This window comes from Gracilinanus agilis, chromosome 1 (assembly GCF_016433145.1).
Source record: "Gracilinanus agilis isolate LMUSP501 chromosome 1, AgileGrace, whole genome shotgun sequence".
NCBI lineage: Eukaryota > Metazoa > Chordata > Mammalia > Didelphimorphia > Didelphidae > Gracilinanus > Gracilinanus agilis.
This window is the reverse complement of record NC_058130.1, coordinates 684,373,346-684,401,277: the sequence shown is the minus strand read 5'-3', so window position 1 is coordinate 684,401,277 and position 27,932 is coordinate 684,373,346. Positions and strand designations below refer to the sequence as shown.

Genomic DNA, 27,932 nt, shown 5'->3' with positions numbered 1-27,932 from the left:
TTGCCCAGGGTCACACAGATAGGACATGTCTGAGGCCAGAATTGAACCTAGGACCTTCCATCTTGAGATCTGCCTCTCTATTCACTGAGCCACTTAGCTGCCCCTCAGTGTTAGTTTTCTTTCTTTCTTTCTTTTTTCCTTTCTTTCTTTCTTTCTTTCCTTCTTTCTCTTTCTTTCTCTTTCTTTCTTTCTTTCTTTCCTTCTTTCTCTTTCTTTCTTTCTTTCTTTCTTTCTTTCTTTCTTTCTTTCTTTCTTTCTTTCTTTCTTTCTTTCTTTCTTTCTTTCTTTCTTTCTTTCTTTCTTTCTTTCTTCCTTCCTTCCTTCCTTCCTTCCTTCCTTCCTTCCTTCTTTCCTTCCTCCCTCCCTCCCTCCCTCCCTCTCTCTCTCTGTCTCTCTCTCTCTCTCTCTCTCTTAAAACCTTTCCCTTCTGTATTAGAATTATTGTATATTGTTTCCAAGGCAGAAGAGTCATAAGGACTAGGCAATACAGGTTAAGTAACTTGCCCAGAGTCACATGATTAGGAAGTTTCTAAGGCCACCTTTAAACTCAGGGCATCCCTTCTCTAGGCCTGGTTCTCAAACCACTGAGTCATCTAGCTGTTCTCCCAATGTTAATTTTCAATGAATACGTGTATATTTACTTATTTTCAATGAGATTTCAGAGTGTAGCCATAGTCAGACTAATATCATAAGCAAATGGATCTTACATGGAGCAGGTGACCCCTTCAGACCATGTGCCAAAAACCCTGTTTGACCAAAATTTCCCCTATTAACATACTTCAGGGACTGAACAATACTCCCTTCAGTGGCTCTTCTGTAGACATGAATGAATGACTGAAAAACAACAGCATACTGGGAAGACCCAACACATAGACACACACACATACACACAAGCACAAATACTATTTGTATATAACATAATACAAATTTTGAGGAAAGAAGGCTAAAAACAGGGAGTGGCGACTGAATAGGGGATCACAAAAGGCCCTGTGTCAGAGGTGGCATTCAAGATGGGCTTTCAAAGAAGCCTGGAAATGGACTGGTCAGAAACAAAACAAAAGGAGGTCCATTTCTTTTTCTTTTCTTTTATTAATTTTTTAATATGGCAGCCCATTTCTGCAAAGGCAGAAGATAGTAGTTATGAGCAGTCCTATTTAATTGGAATGAAGAGTGCGTGAGGGGTACCAGTATGGAATAAGACTGAAAAATTAGATGGGAGCCTCGTCGTGGAGGGATTTAAATGCACAGCTGATTTCTAGAACCTCAGGTCCCTCCTCTATTAAATGAAGGGGTTGGACTAGACCTCCGAGGTCCTTCCTAGTTCTAGATCTAAGACCTTATGGATCTTTGATCTTATATTTATCCTGGGAGCAACAGGAAACTACTGATCATATCTTTATTGTAGGAATATTAATTTGTCAGGCAGGTGGAGGATGAATCCTGGATTGGAAATGTGAGAGACAGAAGGCAGGGAGGTTAGTCAGGAGTCTTTCGAAATAGCTCAGGTTGAGGTGATGATGGCCCAAATTAGGGTAGAGTTAGATTTATTAGAGGTAAGATGTCGTGGAGGTAGAATCAGTAAGTCCGGCTAACCAGTCAGTGCCTGAGTGACCCTGGGCAAGTCACCTAACCCTCATTGCCCAGCCCTTACCACTCTTCTGCCTTGGAACCAATACATAATATTAATTCTAAGATGGAAGGTTAAATAAATATAGCAAAGGATCTATATGAATGAACACATCATGGAAGAAATAGGGTGAACAAAGGGAGAGAGGTACAAATGGGAATGTTCTATTTAAAGAACAATCCATTACTATAATTGGAACAAAAGATTCATATAGGACCTGAGGATTTTTTGCTAGATTAGATTGGAATCATGTCCTAAAGGGCCTTGAATGCTAGGGTAAGTCTGAATCTTATCGTATATAGGCAATAAGAAACCATTGTAGATATCTGAGCATAGAAGGGACGTGTTTAGAAAGAATAAATCAATCAATCTGAGTGTATTGGGCTTTAATGAATGGAAATTCTTGATATATTTAAGATAGGATTAGATTTATACACAATTTGTTAGGAGCACAGATGCTTGAGAACAGGAGGTGTTCCTGCAAGATGTCATACCATTTACCATTTAAACTGAATTTGGGTCTTTTTAAGATTATTCATTCCAAGGATATAATCTATTACAATCAGCCTCTGTGACCATTCTTAAAAAAAAATTAACTATACTAGAAAACCAAGGTGCTGGCTCAGTGGAGAGAGTGCTGACTCCAGAGTCAGGAGGACCTGAATTCAAATCTGACCTCCGTTACTTACTATTTATATATTTACCCCAGGCAAGTCACATAACCCGGTTTGCCTCAGTTTCCTCCTTTGTAAAATGAGCTGGAGAAGGAAATGGCAAACCACTCCTGTAGCTTTGCCAAGAAAATCCCAAATGGGGTCACAAAGAGCCAGACAGGACTGATTGACTAAACAACAATTATAAAGGATATGGGAAAAGGCTGGCAGAGCCAGGACTTGGTAATGGGATCATAGATCCAGAGACGGGAGAGACCTTGGAAGTCATTTATTCCACTTCTGACCCTTTATATTACAAGTGGGAATACTGAGACCCGGAAAGGTGGTGGTAGTGGATGGGACAGCTTGTCCCAAGCTCACACAGGTAGCAAACACACAGAAGAGTTGGAACCTCAGCCCTGTCCCCCTGACCACACATTCGATGCTTTTCATCAAGTCATTGTTTCAGATGCATTTCCTCAGCAGCCTCCTCTGCCCCTCCTAGCACTCCCCACAAGAGACAGAAGGCAGCACAGGGTGGCAGAAGATGCAGAAGGCATCTGGCCATTTTCTACCTTTAACTAGAGACTACTAGTATGAGATACTCTACTCTATTGCCCTTGACTAGTACCACTCTGGGCAAATTTCTTTTGGAAAAACGAGAGATTAAAGACTTCCCCTTTTTTGGGCTCTTGGATTTATGATTCTATGAATAATGTATATATTGAGAGAGGTTTCCTCTGATAGATTAAACATCCTCATATATTATGAAATACATACAAACCTGCTGTCAGGTACCAGTACAGCTTGATGAGGATGGGCATAGCGGGTGGTCCAGCTCTTGCTTAGTAAGAAATCCTACATTCTCATCCATCTTTTTAAGAGGACGGAAGGAGGCAAGTCTTTTTAAGCACTTTCTATGTGCTCAGTACTGTGCTAAACGCTTTATGATTATTGTCTCATTTGTTCTTCACGACCCTGCTGGAAGGTGGGTGCTATTATTACCCTCCTTCTTTAGATGAGGAAACCAAGGCAGAGCCCAGTTAAATTGACGTGCCCAGAGCCACCCAGCTAGTAAGAGTCTAAGGCCAGATTAGAGCTTGAGTCTTCCTGACTCCCGTCCAGTTCTCTGTCCCCAACACCATTCTGCTGGGAACAATCAATGAAAAGACTCATAGAATTTATAGAATGTAAGTCCGAACTCTTTATTTTATAGGTGAGAATACAGTCCTAGAAAGGGAAAATGGGGCCCAAGAAATTGGAGGGACGTTGGAAGAATTGGAATTGGAAAGAATTGAAGTCCAACTAGTTTCATCATCCCATTTCACAGATGAGTAAGCAGAAACCCAGATGAGGTAGAGAGAAATCTTCCTTTTGAAGGTCCCTTTGAAATTTAGAGCAGTGACTTTGTAGTGCTCCCCCCTGTCCCCTCTTCCCATAAAGGAGAAATATTTCCAACTAGGAGATCAATCTATTTCAGTTTTTCTAGACTAAGGCTCTTAAATGTTTTTGTGTCATGACCCCTTTGGGCAGCCTAGTGAGGTCCATGGACCCCTGTTCAGAGCGATGTTTTTGTATTTACCCAAAGTCATGTATTCCTGGGTTAAGCTTTCTGGTTTAGATAGAGATTCCAAAGATTCTTGCTTGGTTTTCAGAACTGCCAGCAAGACCAGCTATAAAACATTTTATGTCTTTAGTCCCATATGAGAGAAAGTGTGAGGATTGCAAAACCACATTCCATTGTGCAAAGAGTCCGTGCTAATGGACAACCTAAACAATAACTCCCCATCCATGTGGAACATGGCAGCTTCAGGATCTAATTTAAAGACCCCAGAAGTACCCGATGCACAAAACAACATGCAATGACTGGGAGCACCGAAAAGCAGCATTTTTCAGTGCCTGACCATATTTGACAAAAGATGGGACTCGTAGAGCCTAGAATGGCAAAGCCAGTCCTCTTACCCATTATTCTATGATCCAGCTGTGTCGTGCCTTTACATTGGTTGCCTCTGTGTCTAGAATGATCTCTTATCTCACTTCTGCCTCTTGGTATCTTTGGCTTCCTTCAAGACTCAACTCGAATAAAACTTTCCCAGCTCTCCTTCTTCCAAGGCTTTCCCTAGGAGATTATCTTCCATTTGTTTTCTGTTTATCTTGTATGTAGCTATTTATGTATATGTATCTTGCTCATTGTTGAGTAGCTAAGTGGCAGAATAGATGGAATCAAGACTCATCTCCCTGAACTCAAATTCTGATCTCAGATGTTTACTAGCTATGTGACCCTGGGCATGTCACTTAAACCTGTTTGCCTCAGTTTCTTCCTTTATAAAAAGAGCTGGAGAAGGAAATGGTAAACCATTCCAGTATCTTTGCCAAGAAAACCCCAAAATAGGGTTCCTAAGAGTCAGGGATGATTGAAATGGCAGAACAACAACAGCACCCTCCATTGAAAAGGAAACTCTTTGAGGGCCAAGCTTGTTTGGCTTTTTCTGTGCCCAGGACCTAGGAGGGACTAAATAAAATGCTCATTGATTTTATGGCACAATACATGTTTAGAACAAAGAATGTTAATGTTATTTGACATCCTCTAACCCAACCTCCTCACTCTACAGGTAAGAAAACTGAGGCCCAGATAGAGAAAAATGACTTGTCTCCCCTAGTGAAAGAGCTAGCCAAGACAAGAGTCCGAGGCTCCTGGCTCCTGGCACAGGAATTGTTCCATGATAGCACATTAACTTTTTAACCTTTATTGCCAGCACAGCCTACATTTCATCTTCTTTGTAAGGATGCCATGACTTTTGAGAATGAAGTGGATTTATATTTGTGTTTTTTTTTCCTCTTAAAAAGAAAGCTACGCAGAAAATTCAAGGTCATAGGAAATTTAAGATCTGAAAGGTCCCAACCTCAACACTTCAGAATTAATCAGAATATAGGACAAACTAACCTACTTTTAAGAAAAGAGCTCAAATATTAACTCTTTGACAAGATTTAATCTCTAAGACAGGTCCCTTGACTTTTCATTTCTCTAACTCTACTGTGGAAAGCCAGGGTTCCTGATGAGGAAGTGGTTAAGGGCATTGGCTTGCCTAATTTCACTAACCCCCTGAAGAACTTTCCACTTTCACAAAGTTACTTTGAAAAAAAAAAAGAGACTCTTATATGAGGAAAAAATTGTGTAAAATACTGGAGCAAACCCTGGGTTTAGACCTAGGTTCATATTTCAAATACAACATTTACTAGCTGGGTGAATTTCACTTCTCAGAGACCCCAATTTCATTATCTGTTAAATGGGGTGCAATGGATAGAGTGCCAATCCTGGGGTCAAAAGGACCTGAATTCAAATTTGGTCTCAGACATTGTGTGACCCTGGTCAAGTCACTTAATGTCATTGGCCTCAGTTTCCTCATCTGTAAAATGAGCTGGAGAAGGACATGACAAACCATTCTAGTACATTTTCCCCCAAAACCAAATGAGATCATGAAGAATCAGACGTGATTTATCGACTAAACAATAAAAAATAGTGATAAGGATATTTGTGCCATGCACCTCATAGAATAGTAGATTTACAGCTAGAAGGGATCTTAGAGGTTACTGAGTCTAATGCTCTTATTTTACAAATGAAGATACTAAGACATAGCATGGTTAAATGATTTGCCTAGAGGGACACAACTAATGAATAGATGAGGCAGAAGTTGAGTCTAGGTCTGCTTGACTCCAAATCCAGTGCCTACCCAATATTCCATTTGTAAAAGACAGCACTTACAAATCTTCAGATGCTATATAAATATGAACTATTATTGTTAGCCCATTTTACAGATGAGATAAATGACCCAGAGAATTAGAGTCTTATTCAAGTGCACATGGATGATAAGAGACAGAGTCAGGACTTGAATTCGATCTCTTGACTCAGTCTAATGTATCTGTTGCCCTTTTTCCATTCTGTCCTCCTGATCTACTTCGAACCTGTGCACAAGGAAATTGTTCCAATTATGTTATTTAAAATACACTTTCATTGAATAATAACTTTCATTTCTGTAGAGTTTGGCACTTTACAATGTCAAGCACATAGTAGGTGTTTAGCCAATGCATGTTGAGCAAATAAGCAACAGCTTCCATTTCTACAGTGCTCTGAAAATTTGCTAAATACTTTCTTTCCAACAACCAACTGAGGTCTCTAGTTCCAGTCTGATTAGCTCTACTTTACATGATACCAGACCTTCCATTATCTGTTGGAGGAGTGCCAGCAGTTCTTCAGCCCCTGAAGCATCCATCATCTAAAGCTGACCTAGCTATCATAAGGCATTTGTGTTTCCTCTAACTTCTGGCCCTCAAAAATAGACTAGGATGGAACCACATTTGCTAACCATGCTTTGTCTCTCTAGGGCTTCTGGGGCCTCAAAGATAAAAGTGTCCTCATTTATCCACATGAGTAGCTACCATAGGCTTCTTGTTCACACACTCGATGATATTCTAGGTAGAAGATGGTAAAAGTAAAAACAGAAGCAAAAGGTATTTAGTCATTTCAAATACTTGAAGTGGAGAGTTTTTGAGATCCTATTGCTTTCTCAAGGCAGCCAAGAGGGGGTAGAAATATCCTTTCCCCCTAAAAAATTATGCTTTTTAACTAGAGGGTATTCTCCTGGAGAGCAGGGACCATTTCATTCATTCTTGTCTCCTCCAGAAAAAAAAAACACCTTGTAAAGATAAACACCTCAATACACAAAGGGGATTGATTTATTTTTAAGGAGGGGTTGTTCTAAATGAACATTGAGGTCCTTTACAACTCAGAAATTTGATGAATCTATGATTAAAATACTCATGTACTTAACTGAAAGTCTAGTTCTGTGCTAGCTCCTCAATGAAGCTTTTCTGATTCTTCCAGCTGGGAACTGCAGTGATCTCTGTTACCCTGGTCCTCTTTTAGTGTTTAGATTGTAAACTCCTTGAGGATAGAGATTGTCTTTTGTCTCTTTTCATATCCCAATACTTAGCACGGTGCCTGGCACATAGTAGGTATTTAATAAGTGTATATTGATTAATTGACCATTTATGGACCTTTCCCCCAGCACCTGTCCAAAGGCTAAACCTCCTAATCTTCAATTATATAAATGACTAGAGAAGTGACCTTGAAAATCCTCAAGTTCCACCCACATTTGAGAAGAACATTTCCTAAGCTCTCCTTGAGAAGTGTTTGGGCATTCTCTCCTGGAAGTCCTCCAGTGGCATCACATTCCTCTTTTGGACAGTTCTGACTTTACCAGGCTTAGCTGGGGTGCTGCAGTGGGGGAGGCTGCGAAGGGAAGGCATTCCAAGTATGGGAATGGTAGCAGCAAAGACCCAGAAGCAAGAATGTGAAAAGCTTGTTTCTTTGGGGAAAAGAGTGGACTGAGTAGTCTGGTTGATAAACTTTTCTATCTTTATTAGGTCACTTATAATCTGTCTTGAACTTATACACTTAGTTACTGAACTACCTTATCTGACTGCCTACATCATGATCTTCCTTTAGGGCAGAGACTATGCTTTTTTAAAATAATGTTTTTTGGAGACTAGATCTCCCTATCTGTCCCAGGCTGGATGTGTAGTGAGCACTCATGGGCTCTCTTTCCAGGCTAGATGGGTTCATCCACCCCTAGATATCCTGATTCATCCTTCTCCCAAATCCCACTCCAGGCAATATTGGTGCCAGACTTAGTATGGGCACACAATTGGCTTAATCTCTTTCTCAGGTCAGAACTTCTGAGCTCAAGGGATCCACTTGCCTCAGCCTCATTGGTAGCTGTTATTAAAGGCATACATCACTACTCCTGACCCAGAGATCATATCTTATTCATTATAATATCCCTCTGGAGTACCCCGTAGAAGACTATGCACAGAAAGTCAGCATGGGGTAGGAGGTGGGAACTTGGAGTCAAGAGAAATGGGCTGTAACTTAGATCTGTAATTTCCTATCTATATATTCTGGGTATAGTCTTACTTCCTATTACTACCCTTTAGGCATTCTCCATTCTAGTCAAATGGACCTGCTGGCTGTTTCATAATCATAACATTTAATTTTTTGCCTCTGTGGCTTTATAGAACTGGATTCTCACATCTGGAATACAACCCCCTCCTCACCTTTCCTTGGTAGGATCCCTGATTTCCTTCAGGGGCCACTCTCTAGACTTTTCCTGCTCTCTCTTTCCCCACTCAAGTTATTAGAACTCTACTCTTTGAAATTAAACTAATAATATGTATACATGTTAAACTCTGCCTCCTTCTACTCCCTCATCTTCAGTGAAATGTAAGGGGGAAGGACCATTCTTTTGTCTTTGTAACCCCAGTACCTAGCAGAGCGCCTGCTACAGATGGTTTGATGCTTAATACGTGCTTTTTGAACTGAATTGAATTGAATTCAGCAAGTTATTTTGAGCTTCAATGTTCTTATTCATAAAATGAGTATAACAATCTTTGCAAACTTCAAAGGGTTGTTGTGAGGCTCAACAAGTTAATGTGTGTGAAAGTACTTAGCTATGGAAAGTATTATTTAAATGAAAAATGTTATTATAATAACATAATATAATAATAATAATATAATAATTCGGCAAACATTTGTTGAATTAAAAGTAAGTTTGGAGTAGTGATGTGACCTAAAGAAGGGGTTTCCTCTGTCTTCCCAGAAGATTAATCTAGCAAAGCATGCAAAGGGTGGATTGGGGAGTGTAGAAGCCTAGAAGGAAGGAAAGCTTTCTGTAGTCCAAGCATGGGGTGTGTGGCATTTACAATTATTGTAAGCTGGAGAAGTTGTAGCAGGGAGTCCTGGGAGTTGTAGTCTCCCAGGGCTTACAATAATTTTAAATGCCACAGGTGATAAGGACCTTATGTAGAGTAGAGACCATGGGATATTAAAGAAAGAAATGGAAAGGAGACACATTGAGAAGGAAAAATCAGTGGAATCTGGTGTATGTGCACAAGAATTGTGGTTTTGAGATGGGTGTGAGAATTTATTTTCCATACATTCATACATACCGTATTAATTCCTATATTAGGGTCCTAAATTAGAGAGGCCCCAATCAATTCCTGTATATCAGAAAGGATTGCTGTGTCAGGGTTTTGGATCACAGGCATCATTAGACAACAGGTTTTCACATTACTTTGTTCTTAGTAATCCAAAGAAACGTATTCCTTTTTACAAAATCTGGCTAACAGAAAGGCTTTACAGAGATCCTTTTCCCACGTGCATCACCTGTTGGTATGGGAAAGGGCTGAGATGAACCACCTCCTAATTAGCTTACCAATTAGAAATACTTTTTCTAGGGAGGAACTGAATAACAAGCTCCCTACATTGTATATAGATACCTAGTCCCAGAGAATGGAGGATCTTTTGACTACGGAGAAAACCATTTGACCAGATTAGGATTTCTTGACTAGTCAATTAATAAATTATTTTAAAATGAATGCCTCTCAAGAATCTTTTTTTTTAAACCCTTACCTTCCGTCTTGGAGTCAATACTGTGTATTGGCTCCAAGGCAGAAGAGTGGTAAGGGTAGGCAATGGGGGTCAAGTGACTTGCCCAGGGTCACACAGCTGGGAAGTGCCTCTCAAGAATCTTAATTGTTCTGTAAGTATCAGAAGTGAAGGGAACATTTGTGGCCAGGGAATTGAGACAAGGCAATTAATTGTCTTGCAAAGGGATTGTTGCCAAAGGAGATCTATTGCTTCCAGGACAAAATACAAAATCCTTAATCTGACATTTAAAGACCTTCACAATCTGACTTCCATTTCCCTTTTTAGTCCTATTTGATATTGTTCCCTTTCATGCATTCTTTTTCAGTCAAACTGGCTTGCTAGCTAGTGGCCATATGCAACATTCCATCTCTAGCTTCCATGACATCTTTGAACAGGTGGTCTTCCATTCCTAGAATACTACTCCCTCCACCCTAGAATCCTTAACTTCCTTCAAAGCCCAGTTTAATTGCCACCTGCTTTTCAGAACCACTCCTGATCCTCCCCTCCAGTCCTGGCTGTCTTCCCTCACAACCACGGATGTTTTCCTCTTGAAGCTACTTTGCTTCCCTTTACATTAAATGTTGACATATCACTGTACATGGTACAAACACCATCACAATGTAAACTCTTTAAGGGCAAGAGTCACTTCAGTTTTGTTCTTTATTCCCGAGTGAAAATATCAGCTAGCAAATAGTAGTTACTTAATAAATATTTGCTGAAATAAATTAAATTCCTTTAGCCAATTCCTTTCTAACCCATACCAAGTTCAAGGCCTACCACTACCATGAAATATTCCTCAATTATTTCTCTGAGGCTAGTAAATAAATATCCGTGCCTTTGAAATCCAATTTTACCTTTCATCTGAACTACACAATTTAGTACTTAATTATAGCTTGTCTTTTGCTATTCATTGTGGCTTCCTTTGGGTTAATCTTGTCATTCCAGCTTCTTGAAGGAAGAGGCTGTGTTTTCTTCTCTATTCCCCATAAAATCTAGCATGGGGCTGGATACATAGTAGGCACTAAATATGTATTTTTTGATGAATCATTTTAATGGAAAGGAACAAACTAATGGAAATTCATGGAATGGGCTATTCAATAACTCCACTCCCTATGCCTATTCACTTCTTCCTTTCCTAAAAAGAAACACCCTTTCCTGATCATTATTCTTCTCTATGTGTTGTGTACCCTGTTTTCCTGTTAAACCTAATAAGTTCCTTTAAGGCAGGCACTGCCTTATTTATGTCTTTGTGTCTCAAATACCTAGCATCTAGAATTTAAGAAATAATTAAAAATATTTTTCCTTTCCTTTCCAAATGACTCTCATAAACTGACTTCCTAAACCAAACACGCTATTATTATTCTCTTTAATGTTTCCATATTTAAAATGCTTTGCCTTCTTGATTCCTAGAAGAAAGACTTTTATATAATTTGTAACTCTTACATCTTGGCAAAACTTTAATGGTACAATGGTAATTAGTAAAACTTTAATCTTGGAGAATCAGCCTTAGGGTCTAGAGATATTTGCTTCCCTATATTCACTTAGTGAAAATTGTTGGTTTCCTGTACCAATTGCCCTATTTGTTTGAATATAAAATTGCAAGGAACTTGGGTGATACAAAAAGGTTACTGAAATTTCTCTTCTCAACTTTGTTTCTTGGAAGGTGGGGAGTGGAATCATCAAAAGTGGGGAGAGCAGGGGCAGCTAGGTGACTCAGAGCCAGACCTAGAGATGGAAGGTTCTGGTTTCAAATGTGGCTTCTGACACTTCCTACCTATGGGACCCTGAGCAAGTCATTTAACCTCTATTGCCTAGCCCTTACCACTCTTCTGCCTTGGAACCAATACATAATATTGATTCTAAGATGGAAGGTAAAGGAGAAGGGAAAGAAGGAAGGAAGGAAGGAGTAAGAAAAGAAGGAAGGAAGGAAGGAAAGAAGGAAGGAAGGAAGGAAGGAAGGAAGGAAGGAAGGAAAGAAGGATGGAAGGAAAAGAAAAGAAAAGGAAAGGAAAAGAAAGAAAAGGAAAAGAAAGAAAAGAAAAGGAAAGAAAGAGAAAGCAAAGGACCAAAGAAGATAGAGCAAAGGTTGGAGTCAAGAAGACCTGGGTTTAAATTCTTGCCTTGGACATTAGCTAAGTGTTCCTGGGCAGGTCACTTAAAAATTATTATCTGCTCTAGTTTCTTTATTTGGAAAATACATATATTAGGTACCTGTAGCTCTTACCTCACAGGAATATTCTGAGGCTTAACTGAGACAATGTGCATAAAGTACTTTCAAAAACCTCAACAAAAACCTTAATGAAAACAGACAAATCAATTATTATGTTTATTATTTTTGTTGTTACTGTAATTATGAGTTCATTGTTTTTGATGGTTCAGATAGTAGTGCTGAGAAAGATTATTCTGCTAATAAAAATGTTTATCAGTGATTTTGCCATTTTCCCTTTATACTTAATGTTCTAAGAACTATTGCACAGATGCATAGAGTCACTACCTTTTATTGCTGAATCAAAGTGTTAAGAGTATAAGCTCCTCCTCCTCTCTACAGAACTCACAGACAGCACCCTTGGAAACAGCAAACAGGACAACAAAGATGACAGGCACTTCCTCTGGTTGCATATCATTTTTATCTCCTTTGCTACATCTCTATATCTTTAAAACTCTTTAGTTTCAAGTAGATTAGAGATTATGAGTATTTAGAATATTGACATTTATTAAAATATTGCTTTTACATTTTTATGGATTGGTATTTTTTTCTTGGTTAATTGATTATTCTGGCACTGAATAATTTTGTAGTACATGTGTACATGATGGCAGTCATGGTATAGTGGACAGAGCCCTGGATTTGAGATAGAAGAGCTAGATTCAAGTCTTCTCTCTTCCATTTACTAGTTGAGGGATCACAGGCAGACCAATTTCTTTTTCTAAGACCCATTATTCCTTATTAATAAAATGAAGGAGGGGCAGCTTGGTGGCTCATTGGGTAGAGAGTCAGGCTGAGAGATGAAAGGTTCTGGACTCAAATTTGGTCTCAGATAATTCCTAGCTGTGTGTCCTTGGGCAAGTAACTTAACCCCAATTGCTAAGCCTTTACAACTCTTCTGTCTTGGAACTGATAGTTAATATCAATTCTAAGACAGATCATACAGGTTCTAAAAAAATGAAATAAAATGATGAATTGGCTTCTAAGATTCCTCAAGCTCTAAAATTCTATGAGCATCCCATTTCCTAATAATGCCTTTCCAATGAATTCAAGAAACTTCGTTAAGTGCCTATTTTGTATAGAATCATGTGCTAGATGTTGGGCTTACAGAGATGATATAAAGCAATATGTATCCAACTAACTATAATAAAGGAAGGATGTGTTTATTGTGAAAGTGAGGTGTAGACAATGTTCTGAGAGAAATTAGAAGAAGGGAAGATTATTTTCAGCTGCAGAGATAAGGAAATGCTTCATGAAGGTGGCAACTAGTTGAATCCAGAAAGGGGAAGGGGTGGAGGGGAGTCCAATTCCAGTCTAGTTGGAAAAAGGGTTGATGAGAGAAGAGAATAAGAATTTCTAAAGCGCCTACTATGTCCTTGGTACTGTGCTAAGCACTTTACAAATATCATTTCGTTTGATCCTCAAAACAACCCTGTGAGGGAGATTATTTCACCCCATTATTTCCCCTATTTTGCAGTTGAAAAACAGAGACTAATAGAGGTTAAGTGACTTGCCTAGGTTACAGGGTCTAAGGCTAGATTTGAACTCAGGTCTTCCTATCTCCAGAAGCAAAGTCCTATCTACTGGGCTACCTGACTGCATAGATAGCTTAAGTGATGGGAAAGAACAAGAAAAGAATAAAGGATGGTCGATAGTCCATTAAACACAAAGAGTTTATGGTGAGGGTGGGAGACAGAGCATGAACGGAGGCAAGAAAGACAGCAAACTTTTGAAGAAAAATGTTCAGGATTCAAATGAATGAATCTCTTAATAGTGGAATGATAGGTTTGGGTGAAGCTAATTTTCCACAAGGGACGGTGAGATAAGAACAGGAGCCAGAATGAGTAGTAACAGACTTCAAAATGGCAAGTATACAGGAACCTAATATATGATGGAGAAGATTTTGAGAAGATTCCAACAGACTTCATCTTCAAGGATTTGTGAGTTCTTTGGCCAAGTACTCCCCACTACCAGTATAGATGGTCACTTCTGGACTGAAAGTCAGAAGAAAAGAGTTGCAGCCCTGGTTCTGCCACTAAATAACTATTATTCCCTTTGAACAAGAGTGTGGACTTCAATGTCCCAATTTTCAAAATAAGAATTGCGTTAGACCTTGGATTCTTAACCTTTTGGGGGGCAGTGATTTTGTCACCATTCGTAGTCTATTAAAGCGGGTGGATCCCTTCTTAGAATAACGCATTATTGCCTATTGTCATAAACGAAGGAAATGCTAAATTTCAGTTAGATATTAGTAAAAATAAAAATGTTCCAAGTTGACAGACCCCCTGAAATCTAACCAGGTGTCCCAGATTAAAAACTTTGGCACTGAATGATCTTTAAATTCTTTTCCAGCTTTAACATTTTGTGTTCCCATCAAGATCAGCTTTGCATATCTCCAAGACCAAAACAATTAACAACAAAGTATAATATAAGCTCCTTTTTCCTTGATCCAGAATCAAATACCTCAATGCCTAGCTCTCTGTGCCTTGAACTTAATAGGCATTTAAAAAAAATTTTTTTTAAACCCTTAACTTTTGTGTATTGACTTATAGGTGGAAGAGTGGTAAGGGTAGGCAATGGGGGTCAAGTGACTTGCCCAGGGTCACACAGCTGGGAAGTGTCTGAGGCCAGATTTGAACCTAGGACCTCCAGGCCTGGCTCTCAATCCACTGAGCTACCCAGCTGCCCCCTTAATAGGCATTTAAAAGTGCTTGTTTGGCTAGATTGGACTGGATTGTCCAGTGGGCTCACAAACACTCAGAATCTCAGCAAAGGCAGGGACCTCAGAGGTCACTTAGTCCAATCCACACTTGTATAAGAATCACCCCTACAACATCCCCAATGAATGAGAGACCTTTTATGTCTGATGAGGGGCCTTTCTGAACTCTGCTAGGATGGCGCCCAGGGAAGACACAGAGCTAGGAGCTAAAGGGGTTTGGATACCATTGGCACAACTTTTGAGAACTCAGGCTCACCACTACTTCATGGTGAGGCCATGGAGGAGGGCTTTAGTTGAGGGAAGAATAAAGGCATGCTATCATAATGGGTTCAGCAAATATTTTGTGAAGTGAATCTCTGGCAGTTGAATTTGTTAGAGCCAGAATATGGAGGGTCTAGAGTACCAGAATTGTCTATGTTGTCTGAGTATGTTCATTGACTCTCCTCCAAGCAGAAGAATGTCCTTCTTCCCTATCCTTCAAATCTCGGTTAAAATCTCACCTTCTCCAGGAGGCTTTTCCCAATCCCTCTAAATTCTAGAATGTTCCCTTTGTTGATTATTTCCCACTTATCTTGAATATAGCTAGGTGATATAGTGGAGAGAGTGTTAAAGCTGAAGTCAGGAAGATTCATCTTCCTGTGTTCAAATCTGGCTTCAGTTACTTATTAGTTGTGTGACTCTGGTCAAGTCACTTAACTCTGCTTGCCTCAGTTTCTTCATCTGTAAAATTAGCTAGAGAAGGGAACAGCAAATCACTCCAGTGTCTTTTCCAAGAAAACCCCAAATGGGGTCATGAAGAGTTAGATACGTCTGAAACAATTGAACAACAACAACAAAAAATAGCTTATTTGTACATATTTGATGATATGTTGTCTCCTCCATTAGATGATGGACACTTCATGGACAGAGACTGTCTTCAAACTTTCCTTGTGTGGCCCAGTGCTTAGCACAGTGCCTGGCACATAGTAGGTATATATTAAAATTTACTGACTGACATGTGTGTCTACATGTCCAAAGTATAGGTGTGGATCCCCAGACAGAAAGATGGATTTTAAATTTCCTGTCCTTGCTCTTCTTGGAGAGTTCTTCCAAATAATGCTTCTCTTTAACTTGACAAGTGGAAGTATACTTTGGTTCAGCTCTTATGAGTGTGCTAACTGGCAAGTCTGTCCTCCAAGTCCTACAGACTTAACGGAAATGACTTTTTCCACCTGTCACAAATATTATGTCTAATTTTCCCAGTCTCTTACTTGTTTATACATGGCAGTCAGAAATACCTCAAATGCCTTGCATTAAAAATGTCTAATTTTCCAGTCACATTGGAGCTTGTCACATGTGCCAAAAATTTTTTAAAGTCTCCAATAATATCATGTGTGACTTCTAACTAGGTGACAGTTCTTTTTATATCAAAGGGCATTTAATCTACGTATTCTTGATTCAATGTCCTCCTCCTCTTCTTTCTCATTTAACGTCTAATATGTGCACATTTCCTGCCAGAAATAATTTCATAAGTGCAAAAAGGGAACTAATTTTTCTTTTAAGTACTGGCTCTCCAAATGCATGAAGATAGCTCTTCTAGATGTTTCTAGTTTTGTCATCTTGACTTTCTACATTAGTCTCCCAAAGAATTCACAGAAAATCCTCATATAATTGTGATCCCTACAACAGCATGAGGAAACTGAAGCAGAGAAGGATTTAATCAATTTCTTTAGTACTCTCTTTGGGGATATTTTCTTTATCATCATCATATTCCAATATATGCTAGTTAATCCAATTTAACTAGCATTTATTAAGCTCATACTATGAACCATGTCTTTTGGATGCTGGAGATACAAAGGCAAAACTCAAGTAATCCCTGTCCTCGAGAAGCTCACATTTCTACCTAGAGAGCTTTATTGTCTTAATCCTATAGGTCTACCTAATACTACAAGTGTTTTTATATTATGTATCAGAGCTAGCATTCATATAGTATTTTAAAATATGCAAAATATTGTATATATGATATCTCATTTCATCTTTGTAAACCTATGTCCTGTGTGTTATTATTGTGTATACCTCATCTCCCTTGTAACAGTACAAGTCTTTGGGGACATCAACTATGTCTTATTGCCTTTCTGTATTTCAGCAAATCTAAGATCAAATTTGGCTTTGGGCACTCAGTTATGTGACCTTGGGTGAGCCATTTGACCCTGTTTGTCTCAATTCCTCATTTTTAAAATGAGCTGGAGAAGGAAATGGCCAACCACTCTAATATGTTTGCTGAAAAAATCCCAAATCAGGTGACAATCAGAAACAACTAAAACTACTGAACAGCAAGAAATCTTAGTAAATTAGAAAGTTAAGAGAACACCTATTCTAACTCCCTCATTTGTAAATAAAGGCACTGAAGCAGAGAGGGGTCAACATTTTGCTCAAGATCACACACTGTTGGGTCAGAGGGGACTCAAACAACATAAATGTTTCTTGAATTGAATTTTTTGACTTACTCAGAATCACCCAACAGATTGAGGAGACACTTGGGTTTGAGGTCTGCTTACTACAAATCTAGTACTCCTAGTCTTCCTCTAAGCTATAAAGAAATATAGGACATAAACCAATTATGAGGGAGAGACCACAGTTGAGTTTTTCCCTCTACTATTTATTCTTTCACTTTGTTCCACCTCCTACCTCTGTTCATTTATACCAGCCATCTCTATTCCCTACCTCTACTCCAACTGCCATTTCAGTCCCTGAAAGGCATTTCCTCCTTACCTCTGAGTCTCAGAATCCAGCTCTTTCTTCAAGGCTTCTCTTGGCTTAAGGTTCAAATCCAACATTATTTCCTCCATTAGACTTTTTTATACCCTTCCTCTTTTTCCTAGGGCATTCCATTTTATTTTATTTTATTTTAAAATTTTTTTCTTTATTTTATTTTAGTAACAAAACTGCACATAAGTTTTCCAAGGTTACATGATGAATATTGTCTCCCATTGAGCTGCTGGGCAGAGAACTTGGTCAAGTGAGGAATGTCCCCATCAAGAGAAGGGGAGGGGAGTGGCCCAAACACTCTGCTCCCCTCTAGCTCTGCCTCCTATGAGCCACCTACTGTACTTCCTGTGAGCTCCCATTGACTGCTAGGCAGAGGGGCAGGGGATGTGAAAAAATGTCATCAGGTGAAGTAGAGAGGGGGAGTGGAGCAGCTCTGCCCAAGTTCCTCTCCCTTTTTAGTAATGAACTGGGGGGGGGCAGGGCAAGGGGCAGCCATGTGCTCACAGAGAGTGCACTGCATGCCATCTTTGGCACCGGTGCCATAGGTCCACCCTCACTGCAAGAGGGAGTCACTGGAGTTTACTGAGTGGAGGACTGACTTGGTCAGATCTGTGCTTTAGGAAAAATACTTTAGTGGCTGAATGTAGGATGGATTAGTGTAGGGATAGGTATGAGGCAGACCACTGTGAAGCAAGCTATTGCAATAATAAGGGTGTGAGGTGATGAGAGCTTCCTCCAGAGTGATAACAGTGTCAGAAGAGAGAAGGAACAAAGCTGAATCAATACCCTTGACAACATATTGGGGGACAGGGGTTAGAGATGACAAGGAATCTAGAATAAATCCTGGGTTGGGAGCCTGAAGCACTGGGAGGGTGTTGCCATCTACAGTGACAGGGAAGGTAGGAAGAAGAGGCAGAATTTAGGAGAAAAGATAATGAGTTTTTTCAGACATATTGTATTCACTATGTCTACTAGGCATCTAGACTGAAATGTCTGAAAGGCTGTGGAGATATGAGATTAGAGGTCAGTAGAACTATTGTGGTAGAAAAGTTAGATTTGAGAATCATCAGTATAAAGATAGCCATTAAATCCACAGGATCTGTTGGCCATTGCCTGCTGCCTCTCTGAATGGAAGCTGTTTGAGGGCAGGAACTAATTTGTTTTTGTGTTTGCATTTCAGTGCCTCATACATATTACAGTACTCATAATCAAGCAGTAGTACATTTAATGAATTGAATTGGATCATAAAAACAGTAACAAAAACCAACAGAACCATGAGGAAAAGGATAAAAGGAAGAATCAAGGCAAAATTTTGAATGATCATCTTGTGAAATCTTTCTTTGAATTGGGTTAAAGCAATCTTTGATCTGAGAATTTCACAAAAAACACTCCCCACCCCTCCAAAGGCAAAAGACCAAACAACAACAACTACTACCCAAACCCAAACAAAACAAAAATCTTCTTTGATCTAAATCGGAGGAACTCTTTGGTTCTGCTTTTGGGTAAAAAGGTGAAGGTCAAGGGGAAAAAGACAATCAACATTCCAAAAACACTCAATTCCACTTTATAGTCATTGAGTTCAAGCTGTGACAATAACCTTGTTCCAGCTGCTATTTGGTCTGGATTTGCTGGACCAATAGATTAGCCTTAAATCAGACTCCTCTAAACCAAACCTGGACATTTCAGGCACCCCGCCCTACCCCAACCCTCAGCTTCTGGACAAGGTCCTATTTTTTTTTTTAATAAAGATGGGTTCATAATTCTTGTATGCAGCAATTTTCCATGGACATCATCACTTTACTTGCAGTCAAAGCACATTTGAAGTTGAAGCACTCATTGTAAACAAGTTACAGCAATTAACCCTCCCTTTTGGATTAGAATTTGTAGGGAGACCCAGGAGTGACCAAACTTTATGTTTTCTTCCATGCAGAACCACCCAGTGAACTTTCTCTTAGGTCTAGAAGCAACTTTCTAAACAAAACATTAGTTTGATTAAATCATGATGGCTCTTTCTTTTAGTTTTGTGTAGGCATGTATAATTTCTCACACCAGCTTGTTAACAAAATGAAAAAGAATCATCATTGTTCTCTCTCTCTCTCTCTCTCTCTCTCTCTCTCTCTCTCTCTCTCTCTCTCTCTCTCTCTCTCTCCCCTTTCCCCCACATTTCTCACTCTCTTTCACACACGCAGAAGAATGAGATTCTTTCCACTCTGAGTAACATTTCATGATGAAATATGATTTTGCAAAGATGTGATTTTTACTGGGGTTTGAATAGTTCAGATCCAGAACAAGAAGGGGTCCTTGGTCCACTTCTGTGCCTAAGCCAGCATTGTCGAGCTAATTACTCAGTAGAGAAGGAGAATGTGACAGTAGATTTCACACCTGCCCAGCATGGTGAATCGAGATGTCACTATTTGAAATTAATTTCAGGACCTACTCTGAGATTCTTTCATATATTTTTGGATTTTAAAGCAACAACATCAACAACAACAACATTACAAGAGATTACAGGAGGATACCCTAGTGTTCTACTGATGTTCCTTGCAATTTCAGGAGAAATTGAGGAAGACCTTCAGAACATTGGGTGGACCTCTCCATGATGAACCTCTGGGACCATATGAACAAAATTCATATAGGATGGACAGGGAGGAATGGTTAGTTATCTGTGTTGTTGTGTTATTGGAAGGAACTTCCATATTGATGAAGTCACAGAGCCATTTGAGAATTTGAGAGGAATATGGTAGAGAAATATTAATTCAATACAGACCTCTAGGGCTGTAGAAGATTTTAATGATGTGCCAGAATTGAATTCTACTTTATACTTTTTTTTCAAGATATTTTCCCATACTAACATGTGGAAGGATCCTTGAATCCTCCAGTGTTTTGACAGACTCATTTTAGCCTTTAAAGATGACATTCTGGACTAACCTCCCCTAGAGATACTACTGTCTTCCCTGATAGACTATGAGCTCCTTGAAAGCAGAAATTTTCTGTCTTTTGCCTTCCTTTGTATTCCCAAAGCAAAACAAAGTGCCTGGTACAGAGTAGGCACTCAGTGCTATTCACTGAATAGCTAATAAAATAAGACACAGACCAATGACTCCAAAAGGATATTATAAATGAATAGGGGAGAGGAGAGCAGCTGGGTAGCTTAGTGGATTGAGAGCCAGGCCTAGAGACAGGAGGTCCTAGGTTCAAATCTGGCCTCGGACACTTCCTAGCTGTGTGACCCTGGGCAAGTCACTTGACCCCCATTGCCTACCCTTACCACTCTTCTGCCTTGGAGCCAATACACAGTATTGACTCTAAGATGGAAGCTAAGTGTTTAAAAAAATAAGTGAATGGGAGGAAATAAGAGAGGAACAAGGTTACTAAAATAAAAAAATTGAGTCATGATGAGTACATAGAATTGGTTTAGAATTAAACCAAAGAAGAAGAGGAGTTTGAATTGGTTTAAAGAACTTCCAAAACTTCTTTCATGCCCTGAAACTTCTCCCAGAAAAAAAGGCCCATCTTTTTCTAAATAACAATATTCTACTTGCATTATCCTATGGCTGTGAGATATGGAATACAAACTTCTTCATGGAAACAAAAATTCATATGACACTGTGGGCAGCTATCTTGGTCAACTGGTTCCTTTGCTATGGTCTACAAAGATGCCCCTGTCTACCCCATCCTCAAAAAATATATTTGCTTGATTCTTCCTAATAATCATCTTATTATTCTTCTGTCCTTTGTGGCTAAACTCCTGGAAAAAGTCTTATACAATATATATCTCCAATTTCTTCTCCCTCTCTTCTTAACTCCATGTAATTTGGCTTCTAACTTTATCATTTCCCTGAAATTGCTTTCTCTAAAGTTACTTATGATCTTTTAGTTGCTAAGTCCAGGTGCCTTTTCTCAATTTACATTGTCTTTGGCCTGTGCAGCTGTCAATCACCCTCTTCTCTATGATATTCTCTTCTCTTTAGGTTTTTGGAACATCACTCTCTCCTAGCTCTCTTCCCACCAAGTGGCAACTTCTTGTCAATCTTCTTTGCTCCATCCTCATCCAGGTCATTCCCTGTAACCATCAGTGTCTCACAGGGTTCTGTCCTGGGTCCTCTTCTCTTCTTCCTCTACATTACTACACTTGATAATGCCATCACTTCCCATGGACTTCATCACCATCTCTATGCTGATGATTCTATTGTGCTCTGATCTCTGGTGACTTCAAATTTTACATCTCCAACTGCTTTTCAGACATCTTGAACTGGATGTCCAATAGACCTCTTGGATGCAACATGCCCCAAATGGAACTTTGCCATTTTCCCCCAAGCCCTCTCCTCCTCACACCTTCCCTATTAATACAGAGGGCAACATCATCCTTCTAGTCCCTCAGGCTCCCAACCAAGGAGCCACCCTGGATTCTCCACTATCTCTTATCTCCCACCCCATTCTCCATATCCAAGTTGTTGCTGAAATCTTTGAATTTTGCCTTTGCAACATCACCTGAATAAACCCCTTTCTCTCCTCTGACTTTGCCACCATTCTGGTGCAGGCCATCATCGTCATTTGTCCCTGGATGTTTACAATGGTTTGCGGGTGAATCTGCCTACCTCAAGTTTCTCCCTGCTCCAATTCATCTTCTATTCATCCACCAAAAGGGTTTTCATAGAGTACATCATATTACCCCCTACTCCACAAACTCATTTTCCTCATCTGTAAAATGACCTGGACAAGGAAATTGCAAATACACCATATCTTTGTTAAAAAAAAAACCACAACAACAAAACCCAAATGAGGTCATGAAGAGTTGAACAAGCCTCATTGATGAAAGAAATTAAAATTAAATTAAATAAATACATAGTAAAAATAAACTAATATTTAGAAAACTGCCCTAATAACTCACAACTACGTATCAGAGTGGATAGAGTGTTACATTTAGAGTCAGGAAGATCAGAGATTGAATCCTGCCTCACTCTTACATACCTGACTCTAGGCAAATTACTTAAACTGTCAGCTTCAGTTTCTTCATCTGTAAAATAGAATAATAATAGTACCTACTTCCCAGGATCATTGTGAGGGTCGAACAATATACTCTATGTAAAGTATTTTGTGAGCCTAAAAGTACTCTATAAATGTTAGCTATTATCATTATCTACTTTTAAAAATTAATATTTTATTTTCCCCAGTTACATGTAAAAACAATTTTTGATATTCAATTACAAAAAAATTGCATTTATTTTACCCGATTTCACATGTAAAATTTACATCAGATTGCTTACCATCTCAGGGAGGGAGTCAAGGGGAAAAAATGAAGGAGAGGGGGTGGGAAGGTAGGAGAGAATTTAAAACTCAAAATAAGCAGCTTCTCTTTTTTACAACCTACAAAGGTGGAAGTACCTGGTATATGACTTTGTAATAAATATTCTGGTCTACCTTGTCAGATTTCAGGGAGGACCCAGAACATGTGTATTATAGATGGGGGAGGAAATTTAGACGAAGAAAAAAAAAAAACTCCATAAAAATCTATTTTTTGGAAAAAAAGGTAGTTCATAGAATAGTCTACCTGTCATTTAGAACTATTCCAAAAGTAGAATGAATGGTTGTCTTGGGACCTAGAAAGCTCCCCATCAAGGGAAGCTGGGTGGTCATTGGTCAGAGAGGTTGTTGAGGGGATTCTTTCTCAGGAACTGTTTGTGCTAGATGAACTTTGAGATCTCCCATGACTGAGATTCTATGATACAATTCAATGAGTTTTCCTGTATATGGTATTATGTAAAGAGGAAGTGAATAGAGAAAATTCTGTTTCAAAGGACTTTGGTGACCTCTGGGAAACTAGCTGACCTCATTGTCAACTCCCCTGTAACCTGGGGCACAGCTGACCTTAATAACCATGGACCTGTGTCTCTCTAGGGAACAAATGAATTGATTTTGCTCAAGTAATGACTGGAACAGGAAACCTGTGAGGTCTCTTCCTCCTTTGCAATTCTATAATAAAGTAAATGAGTCCAATGTAATAATACAAAAAGGAGAAGTCATTATAGAAAGCTCTATTCCAAAGGGCTGGGACTTCTGGTAAACAAGCTGACCTCTTTGTTAATTCATGTGTAAACCGAGTACAGTACAAACTAACCTGGCTGACCTTGGGATTCTGTAAGGAAATTGAGCAATTCTAGATGAAAGCATAATCCAGTTATGCAATATCAAAGACACTACAAGCACCAGGCAAATGGAAATTCTATGTTTTCTTGACTTTCCTCTCTTTCCTACCTAGAATGTGGTTGGTGCCACCCAAATTCTCTTTGACTTTGTCACTCTAGAGTCCTCCCCATAAGTGAATTGAGACCATCTGGGGATACCACAATGACAGAGGTATTACCACATCCAACCTTTGAAGGTTCTTTTAGGGAAAAATATATGAAATAATGATTTCCCATCTCTAAAGAGAAAAAAAAATCTGTTTAGTCAGCATTCGTTAAGCACCTACTGTACTATTTAACTCTATGTTAAGCACCTACTATATTATTTAACCATATGTTAGCCCCCTACTATACTATTTAATTTATATGTTAAATACCAACTATACTATTTAACCATATGTTAAGTGTCTACTATATTACTATAAGTTATAGCTATAAGTTAAATACCTACTATATTTCTTAGCTATATGTTAAGTACCTACTATATTACTTAACTATATGTTAAGCATCTACTATATTATTTAACCATATGTTAACCACCTACTATACTATTTAACCATATGTTAAGTTTCTACTATATTACTTAGCTATATGTTAGGCACCTAGTATACTATTTAACCATATGTTAAGCATCTACTTGTACTACATAGCTATGTGTTAAGCACCTACTATGTTACTTAACTATATGTTAAGCACCTACTATACTATTTAGCCATATATTAAGCATCTACTATATTACTTAGCTATATGTTAGGCACACACTATACTATTTAACTATATGTTAACCACCTGCTATACTATGCAACCATATGTTAAACACCTATTATACTATGTAATCATATGTTAAACATCTACTATACTACTTAAGTATATGTTAGGCACCTGTTGCTTTACTATGCCAACGTTAAACACTTTACAAATATTATCTCATTCAACCCTCACCACAACCCTGGGAAATGGGTGTTATAATTATAACCATTTTTACTATTGAGGAAACTGAGGCAAAGAGGAATTAAATTACTTGCCAGGATCACACAGCTAGTGTGGATTTGAATTTAGTTCTTCCTGACTTTGGGTCTCATGCTGTATTTACTTCATTATCTTCCAACTAGAAGAGAGAACGCTTCAATTTAATTCAATCCAAATCAACAAGTATTTATTAAATGCCAGATCTATCCATTGAGATTCTGTGCCTGTGCTGAACCCTGACCTTAAACTCTTCTAGGAGATGCAAAAATAAATAAGATAGGGGCAGCCAGGTGGATAGAAAACCAGCCTAAAGATAGGAGGTCCTGGGTTCAAATCTGCCCTCAGCTGCTTCCTAGCTATGTGATTCTGGGCAAGTCACTTAACCCCCATTGCCTACTCCTTGCCACTCTGCTGCCTTGGAGCCTATATTTAGTATAGATTCTAAGACAGAAGGTAAGAGTTATTAAAATATATAAATAAGATATGGGTGCTTCTGCCCTCAAAGAGCTCCCAGTCTAGTGTGGGGCTATAATGTACATATACCTACATAATTATAATATAAAATGGTACATGAAAAAGATATAAAGGAGGTAATACTATTTATGGATTTATTAGACTATATACAATATGAAGGCAGGGATCTTCAGACTTAAAAAAATTCATTATTCTCTCTCTTTTCTTTATACAGAGACTTGTTCATAATTTAAATTTTATTTGCTATTGTTCTGTCATTTGTGTCTTACCTTTTGGACTCTATTTGGGATTTTCTTGGCAGAGATACTAAAGTGGTTTGCCATTTCTTCCTCCAGCTCATTTACAAAATGAGGAAACTGAAGGCAAACAGGGTTAAATGACTGAGGCCAGATTTGAACTCAGGAAGATGAGTCTTCCTGTCTCCAAGCTTGGCACTCTCTCCATTGTGCCACCTAGCCATGGAACTTGAATTACCCACTTTCAAGTCAAGGAATAAAGGAAGGCTGCCTTGAGAAGGGGGTAGTGAAACTGGGTATTGGGAGATGAGGAGGATGTCAACAGGCTTTATGGAAGAGATAAAATTTGAGATGAACCTTAGGGTCAACATTTTGGGAGATTAGTGTTTAGGGGAGAGGGTTCTACATGGCAGGTTTTGAGTGAACAAAGGCATAGATGTGGGAAAGTCTGAGATGTATACGTTGGAGTAGGGGATGAGGAGAAGACTAAAATAGTTTGGTTTAAATAGAAGATTTATGTAGAATGGTGAGAAATGAGGCTGAGAAAAGGAGGCTGGGATGAATTTATAGAGGGCTTTGAATGTCAGATCAGACTATTCTTATAGGCAGAGGAGGGAATCATTGAGGGGGTTTGAGCATGATCAAATTATCCATCTCTATGACCAGCCACTTAATGTGTCTCTGGGCTCCATATCCTCATCTGTCAAATTAGTATATTAGATTAAATAGCCTCTAAAGGTCTCTCCAGCTCCCAACTCTAAGTCTATATATCCTATCTTTGTATCCTTGGTGCCTAGCTCAGTGCTTGTATATAGCATGTACTTTTTAACAATAAGTACTTATTAACAATAAGTACATGCTATATACAAGCACCGACTTGCTTGAGTTCCAGAGATCATACAGGTCAACCTCATAATGACCTCATACCCTCTTAACCTCTCTTGCCTCCAATCTATTGCCCAAGCCACTTCTCTTAGGTAAGAAATTGTCTTATCTGCTCTTCATTGACACCTTCTTTCAAAAGTCAGCTTAAGATTTACAACATTCACAAGTACTCTCAGCCTCAGTCCATGCTTCTAGTCATTTTGAAATCATTGACCTTTCCCATTTTTCTTTGTTTCTTTGCTTCCTTTCACACTCAGCTCAAGGGTCACTTCCTCCCTGACCCAACTGGGCTCCAGGGTCATCATCCCCCTGATGTTACTCTCCTTCAGCTTTGTATTTATCTTTCACATTTTGCTTTAAATATATTGTCTTCCCTTCCACCCCCATTAGGATGAAAAGTCTTTGAGAATGGGGACTATATTTGCTTTTTCTTTGAATCCTCAGCATTTAACCTAGTGCTTAAAACATAAAAAAAACTGTAAATGCATGTTGCTTTGGGGGCACATGATTTGGCCTTGGTTATATTTTAAACTGTACTGTGATAAATAGTCTTTTCTACTGTCACTACTAATTATACTTATTAATTTAAACCCTAGTTTCAGAATAAATTCTAAGTAATAATTTCAAGGCAGAAAAGAAATAAGAGCTAGGCAATGGGGTTAAGTGACCAGTCCAGGGTCATGTAGCTAGGAAGTGCCTGATGCCAGACTTGAACCAAAGCCCTCCCATCTCCAGGTGTGACTTTGTCCATTGAGTTGTCCCTATTAGTTATAATTTTAAAAATTCATAACTCTAATTTCATCAATGATGGGAACTCCTAGTGTAGAATCTCCCTCCTATTTGGCTTAGTATTAAGAAGAGTTGCTTGAGGTCATATGTGGGGATTCCCACCTGTAGACCCTGCTCCTGGGGAGGCAGGTGGATCAGTGGAGGTCAGGAGTTCTGCTCTACCATAGGGCTAAGGCTGATAAGTTATCTGAATAAGTCTGGTACAAGTGTGAGTGCCTTGGAGTGGGAGGAGGGCAGGGAGGAACACCAGGCTTCCCAAGGAGGGATAAACTGGCCCAAGTGGTAAAGAGTTTAGGTCAAAGCTTCTTGTGCTAGTCAGGAAGAGGATAAGGCTCAAAATTGGCTGCTATATTTCCAATCTTGGTGAGATAAAGAGACCCAATTAGGAAGGGAAGAGAGAGGAAAGGAAAAAAAGGGAAAGGAAGAACAAGGGAAAGGAAAGGTGAGAAAGAGGAGAGCAAAAGGAAGAGGAAGGGGAGGAAAAAGAGAAAAGGAAAGGAAGAGAGAGGAAAGTAGGGAAGTAGAGAGGAGATGGGAAAGGAGGGGGGAGGAGAGAAGAGGACGATAAGGGAAGGGAAGAGAGGAGAGAAGAGGGGAGAAGAGGAGGATAAGGGAGGGGAGAAGATGAAAGGGGAGGAAAAGAGAGGAGAGAAGAGGAGGTTCAGGGAGGGAAGGAGAAGAGAGGAGAGAAAAAGAGTATAAGGGAGGGAAGGAGAGGAGAGGAGAGGGGAGAAGAGGAAGATCAGGGAGGGAAGGAGAGGAGAGGAGGGGAAGGAAGAGGAGAGGAGAGGAGAGGAGGGAAGAGGAGGATAAAGGAGGGGAGAAGACGAAAGGGGAAAGGAAGAGAAAAGAGGAGGATCAGGGAGGGAAGGAGAGGAGAGGAAAGGAGATAAAAAGGAGATAAGGGAGGGAAGGAGAAGAGAGAAGAGGGGAGAAGGGGAGGATCAGGGAGGGAAGA

At 39.2% G+C, this 27,932-nt stretch overlaps 1 protein-coding gene across 1 annotated transcript in view; it reads right to left on the bottom strand.

Annotated features, from left to right (window-relative positions):
- TG (thyroglobulin) overlaps window positions 1–27,932 on the bottom strand; it is a 107,418-nt gene that overhangs the window by 61,873 nt on the left and 17,613 nt on the right. The window lies entirely within an intron of this gene.